Below are 6171 nucleotides of genomic sequence, written 5' to 3' on the forward strand. Positions count from 1 at the left end.
ACCCGACCCCGTGTGGGGGGGGGGGGAGACGTCAAAAAACTCGCTTTGTAATTAATAGGTCGCGAGCGAAACACGCGATCGTCGGCGGCGGACGATTGTTTTACATGTTTTTGTTTTTTACGTTTAGTTTAGGTCGTCCGAAATCGCACGTATATGGCTATAAAGAACATCCCTTTGACAGCGACGACGACAGACGATTGGAAATATGAAGTCCGTGACTTGCAGCGTACCCATTATTAATTAGTCTGGATCACGAGGGGGTGCAAGAGGTCCAGAGTCACTGTTTTTTATAAAATATATTTAAGAGTATCCCTCATAATTATATTATTAGACTATTGAAGTCATCAGAACAAAAACAAATCTTAACGGTACATATGGCAGGTGTGGCCACTACCCTCAACTTTGGGAGTCGCAAATTTATAAAGTTGATTCGAGGTGAGCCACATTGTAAAGCAATGTTTATAAAATGAAGATACATTTTTCATTTTAAATCAAATGAAGGAACTCTGGCGTGGTCGAAGCACCCATTGATTATTTTTGGCTACACATAATATTAAGAGCTCCGTCGCCGCCGCTGCCGTGCCAATCTATGCCTAGTAACGACTGCAATGATAACGAAACCGACAGAAATGAAAACCACTGTCTGATGGTTCTAGTGAAATTATATATTTACCAATTTTAGTCCGAGTTCGGTACAAGAGACCCGCGAAATTGATTTAAGAACCGCGTGCGGCTCGCGAGCCTCGTTGTGCCCGCCCCTGCTGTATAGTATATCGAGTTGGACTGGAATACGAGTTATAACTCATCCTTTGTATTTGTCAGCGTTATATTCGATTCTCTCTCTCTCTCTCTCTCTTTTTATCACTCATCCTCAGATTGTTACCAAGATTTTTCCACTCGTCTCTGTCGTCAACTTTTTTTCTTAAATTCGAATCACGAAACGCATCTATTATTATATTGGTCTTTCGTTTTTGTCCTACGCGCTCGAGCCGCCGTAACATTTTGTCGCACGGTTTTTCCCGACAATGTTGCCTTCCACAATCGATTACGCAGCTAATTATTTACGATTAAATATTTATTTATTTTCCGTCGTCTCTTCAATCACCTATAGGATATAGGTCGCGGGGCAACTACATATTACCGGAAGACATCGGTTGTTTTCCACCGATATCGAGCGGAATCGCTTTTCCTACCCGTGCGCGACCCTCACGGGTCCTACGGGCACCTTTAACACAGCATCATTATCGGGTCGGAAAATCTCGATCGTTGAAAACACTCGGTGCACGCCGCTTCCGGTCCTCCGGGAACTGTAAATCGCGTTTTATGTGTCGTAGCAGTATACCGTGCCGCCGTTACGTAGCGTTTCAAAACGTTTTCGACGACAATAATATCGCTCCGCTCGCATATTATATATATTATTATATACTCCGCTGTACAGCGAAATAATTTCTTGCGGGGTCCTTTTGCTCCCCGAAAACCGCCACCACCGAGTGCTGCTGTTATTATTTTTATACGCGCGGTAGCCGCGGCCATAACATCACTAGCGGCATATTATCATTATTATTATTATCATATATATATACACACACACGGAGAGAGCGTGGCCCTCGTTTCAACTGGACGGGACGCGCGTATGTGTGTGTGTGTGTGTGTGTGTGCGTGTGTGTGTATCGATTGCCGCGCGTTCTTCGGATGACAGTTATCACAGTTTATGAGGGCCGTCCGTCGGAGGGTGACGAAAAAAAAAAATAATAATAATAATAAATAAAACAACTGCGGAAAAGAAGTGGATCTCGGCGAATTTATGACGTTCGGTTTTATTATATACACGCGTTATATATATATAATATTTATATAGTGTATTTGTGCGTTATTGTGTATCGCGCGTTTATATAAAATCGAACCCTCCGCCGCGGGCCGGGCCAGACTTCCGGTCATCTGGAATCGCCGACGCCCGATCGACATTAATGTGCTTTCCGGTTTACACGCTATAATATACGGCACCCCCTTAAACCGGACCACCCCTCGTCCCACCCCGTAGATGGAGTACACCGCACGTATGTTATGATGACGTTATGACGTTACACTACGCTGTACACGCGGTCCGCGTGGTACTCGGCGCCGGAAACTGGATTTACCTATACTCTCCGAGACCGTCTCTGTCTCACACTCTACGGGGGTGAGCACTGGAAACGACACTGCCGGTATTATAAGAGTATACTCGTATATTGAAAACAACTGCTCGATGAGTGCGAACGAAATCGCGATCGTCCGTCGGAGGAGGGGGTGGGATGAAGGTTAGCCAAAAGTCGGACAACAAAATATTATAAACAATACGGAATTTAGGTAGGTACTAAAAAATCGTTATAACATATTATTTCTTCACCTTTTTTGCAATTGAAAAGCGATGCGCGTGGGTCTCCTGCAGATCGGCTGAATCGGCAAAGCACTTTTTACGGGAAATACGGAATTCGTCGTATTCATACCACCATTCTAGTATGATATTATACATTAGGTTGACTAGCAATACAAACTTGTGTACCATACACGTATACTGCCGTCCTGAAGAAGAATGCCGTAAGTTTCCTTCGTGATATTTCGAGAAAAATGAGTTCTTATGTTTAGTGGTTTTTGGGATAGTTCTATTTTCATAGGTAAATATAACATTTTTCAAAGTAAAATACATAATTTCTTATGGAAATATACTCGGTGAATGCAGTGGAACTAATCAATTTTATTTAAAATTTTTATTTCACCAAGATATGCCTGTTTTGATATTCATGCTAAGTACGTTATTAATTATTTAGAATAGTTTACTTGGCAAAAATGCCGTAATTCTGGTTACGGCTTTTTTGCGTAGCATACCAAAATGTACTAATCACTGAAAAAATAACGACGTATATAATGAATACTAATTTCAAGTTACAATTTGAAAGTAATAACACTATCTTTATCTTGAAATCAAAGTCATAACTAGTCATTATACATTGTTAAAATACATATAAAAATAGAAATATGAAAATAAATTATTAAAAGAGATGCATGCAGTATAAATTAACATAATGTTAGTAACCATAATTATAAATGTGTTAAATATTTTTTTATATAACAGATATTAAATAATTATAATTTAGATGAATTATTGGTTATGTACCGTTATATTTTCCCAAAATATAATATACCTAGGTATTGCTGGTTGCATATACTATACATATAGTTGTTCAACTATACTTGAGAAGGTCGATTTTAACATTTTCTGTTTTGTTAAATTGAAATGTCATTGGAACCAATTTATTACACTATATACTTGTAAGCCACCTGGGAACCAACTGGTGCGTGAACTCGGACTCAAGCTTCAAAGTTTCTTTTGTTATTATAAAGCCAAATTCAAATTTAATCGAAAAAAATGTCAAATACGCTATACTATAACATACTATTATTATATTGGTGTAAAATGACTGTACGGTGGAGAAATCTATTTCTCTGATTTCGATCGACGCTCCAACAACAATAATTTACAAAAACGACGATAGCATTTACGATCGCCCACACGTACATATAAATTATATTTTGGGATAACGGCTGCGGCGATGTTGACCTTAGAGCAGTAAAATAATATTAAATTCTATGACGTACGAATGCCGTATATTATAAAACGGACCGGCGGCGGCGATAACAACGGACACGATTCGGATTTATATGCGGGATTTAATATTTTTAATGCGTTCTACAGAGGAGTAGCACAACGGACTTTGCGAATGTTTGCACACCGCAGAATCGCGGACATAATATCGTCGAGCAGAGAGTCCGTTGTGCAGCGCGGTAATCCGCTACGAAAATATTATAACTCGACCGGAATGTTTATTTTAAATCAGCGGCTCGAATGGGGTGTCGCGGTGGCGGTGGCGATTTCTCGGGGTCAACTCGTGTGAGAAACGCAGTCATTTTTGTTCGCCCGTGCCTTTCTCGCGGCGTACGAGTCCCGAAAGTGAGCGTATACATCGCAATAATGTTAAAAAAATAAAATATTATCGTACCGTCGTGAATTGTTAGGCGTGTCCGTCTGCGAAGCGGCTACGTTATCGTCGAAATTCCGGCAAAGAGGATTCACAGGACGACGCCTGCGCTCGGATCGGACATTTTTTCCGCCCTCCCTGCTGCTTCCTCCCGCCCCTAAAAATTCGGTTGTGCAAGACGGTTGTCCTAGCCGAAGCGGGGGCATTGTGTTGATGAAGGCTTATCACCCGCTCACACCTCGGAGAGTGTTGACTCAAGATTTGAATGTGAAAAGGGATGACGATCGCAAAGGATTCGACGACGATGACGACAGCGACAATAATAATATAGTAATAACTAATAGTAACAATATACTATATACATAGGTATAATAAACGTCTGCGTGCTGCGTCCGACCAGGAATTTCTATTCTTATCGCCCATACAACAGCCGACCCAGACCTTATAATAATAACGTCCTGCAATAGTTTTTTTTATTTCACAGTGAATATTATATTAATATTTTTTTTTTTTAATTTATTAACCACAAACGTGAATTTCGTCCAACAAAAGGATGAAAACATTGTTAATTGCTAATTTCAGTATTTATTAATAATGCGCCTACCTATAGTTGGCGGGCTGAGAATGAAAAGGTTCTATGTCAAAATATCCAATTGTTCGGCACAGCGATTTTTAACTTTGACAGGCAATATCTTTTTTTTCAGGTTACCTTATGAAAATAACTATAATTTAAACGAACAAATAAATACAATCAATGTTAGATACATCACGAGTATTGGGTATTCAGCATTCACACAATTTATAAAAACAAAAAAAAACTGGAAAAAAAGTGCGTAAGAATAAAGTTCTCTGTATAGAACATTTTCATTCTTATAACTAATAAATGATTTGATTTTCTGTAGTGCTATACAATATGTTTACTTCTCATCAGTGTAACCAACACATGCAACATCAATATTTATAATAAAATTAATTTTTACATTATTAATTTATTCAAAAACAATATTATTAACAATATAAGCGGATAACTAATTAAATTGCTTTAACGTATCTAATACTATCTATAGTACCTACCTAATTAAAAATAATGAACGATATTATAGACATTTTGGTTTTTATCGTATTATTGACATCGTGTATTATTGATAAAACCTTTTAATACTATCCAACATAAATAACATGAAGATAAAACTTTTTCATACTTACATAAACTTTTCAGGATAAAAAATGTCCATCAAACTACAACTATAATTACGATTCAGAGTAATTTGTCATGACATAGAACCTTTTCATTTTCTGTATCTCCCCTTGCACTATATGTAGAAACACGGTTTTTAAAACAAAAAATACACAATTGAATGTAAAACAAATTTATGCAAAAGAACGATTTTTGAAAAAAAGTGGACATAGGACCTTTTTCATTCTCAGCCCGCGAGTTGCAATTTCATCCAATTTATTGTTAGGTGTTCATTTGTGTGAAATAAACATTGTGTTCAGAGATTTCGCCACTTAGACGTGTGTTTCCTCCAAAAGACCCTAATTAATCGAAATTTTAATAATTTTTTACATTACACATTTGAACAATACGTAATCGAATAATCATATTTCATATAGATAAAACCTAAATCTGTACTATCAACTATTGCGTTCTACGTAAAGAGAATATTGCGGCTATAAATAAAATCGAACGGAATAAAAACTATACGAAAATTATCACTTTAGAAAATTTAAACTTTACTTTATATAGTGAAACATAATGGCAATAGCTAATATTCAATATACGACATATATCTCCATGTTGATCCTTTTTTTTGGTGTTGGCTGGTGGCCCCAATTTAACGATTAATCGTGTCACATGGACAATTTTATAAGCTAAAGCTTGCTGTCACTTTTTCGATTCGAAAAAACATTCCGGAACTCAACAAATAAATCATAAAAAAAAAAAAAGTTTTTCCAAAATGTTTTTAATTATAAACCTTTTTCTGGCAATTGCGAACAATTAAAAAAAAATTTGAGCCAAATCGGCCCAGCCGTTCTCAATTGATGAATCGTTATACATTTTTGGCTCCATTTTTATATAATATACAGATTATTGTACACGCACGTTCGAGAGAGCACATTACAGTAAATTATTATTGTTATACAATACACATAT

This window comes from Myzus persicae, unplaced genomic scaffold, assembly GCF_001856785.1.
Source record: "Myzus persicae strain clone G006 unplaced genomic scaffold, MPER_G0061.0, whole genome shotgun sequence".
In the NCBI taxonomy this organism is placed as follows: domain Eukaryota; kingdom Metazoa; phylum Arthropoda; class Insecta; order Hemiptera; family Aphididae; genus Myzus; species Myzus persicae.